We start from the raw sequence: 1,123 nt of genomic DNA, 5'->3' as shown, positions 1-1,123 counted from the left end.
TTGCCTCGCACTCCGGGGTTGGCCACTCAGGGGCCCACTCATGTGCCAGAATCACTGTGAGATCAGCCTCACTATCTATAAGTGCTACACATTTAAATTCCTTAGGGCCCTCCCCAGGCCCCAATTGCCCCACTGATATCAAGAGTTCGGGGTGCTTTTGCAATCTCATTAATAGGTTGACGGAGGGAGCCACTGCGGCACCCCTCCCTGCTGTGGGATTTTCCCCATCTCTGTTGTCACCCTCTCCTCCTCCAATCTCCCCTCCAGCGTGGTCTGAACGCGGGGTAGGCCCAACCATTGGTCCTTGCATGGTCCGATCAGCCGGGATCCCTGACCGCGCTGCCCGTTTGCCGGCATAGTACAGCTCCGTGCTATGTGCCTTATCTTCCCACGTCTCCAACACTGCACCCCATCATGACGTCCTGAGGACATTCCAGCAGAAACTTGAGGGCAACCCCTCTTCAAATGCCCTATCTGACCACAACCGTGACAACGAGGCTGTATTGCCTGCTGCAGTGCTGCTACCAGAGGCTGCTGAGCGTGGGCGGTCTCTCGCTCCAGGACATGCCTTATCACAGCTGGAAGGGAGGCATCCGACGGGAGTGTGAACAGAATCTGCTTGCACTGCGGGTTGGCTTGCGCACGCGCACACTCACCTACCAGCGCCTGCTTAGCCACATCTGGCATACTTGTTGCCTCACCGTTTTTTTGTACCCAAGCCAAGAAGGTGGTGAAAGATTCGTCAATACCCTGAGCAATCTTAACCCAGGGCTGCGGAGGCCGGTCATATTTAGAAATGCTCAGAAAAGCCCTCGCTGCACATTGGCTAGCAGCTCTGATTATTCGTCCCCGTAAGGTCACCTGCTGCTGGGGCGCCACCCACTGCCCTTCCCCCAGCAACTGATCTAACTGCACACCTGCAAGAGGATGATTCCGGTTTCCTGTGCTCTCGATTACCATAGCTTCCACCCCCCGCCTCATCACTTCATACCACAGAGCTAGCAGAGGAGGAGGGAGGCACGCTCGAGCTAACTGTTTTGAATTGTAAGGGGGTAAAGGAGTTGCAAAAATACAGTCAAGCAGCATCTGCGACCGGGGACCTTGCAATCCCTCCTCAGAAACC

The sequence above is a fragment of the Egretta garzetta genome, unplaced genomic scaffold (assembly GCF_000687185.1).
Source record: "Egretta garzetta isolate BGI_Z169 unplaced genomic scaffold, ASM68718v1 scaffold817, whole genome shotgun sequence".
NCBI lineage: Eukaryota > Metazoa > Chordata > Aves > Pelecaniformes > Ardeidae > Egretta > Egretta garzetta.
Note: the sequence above shows the minus strand (reverse complement) of the source record.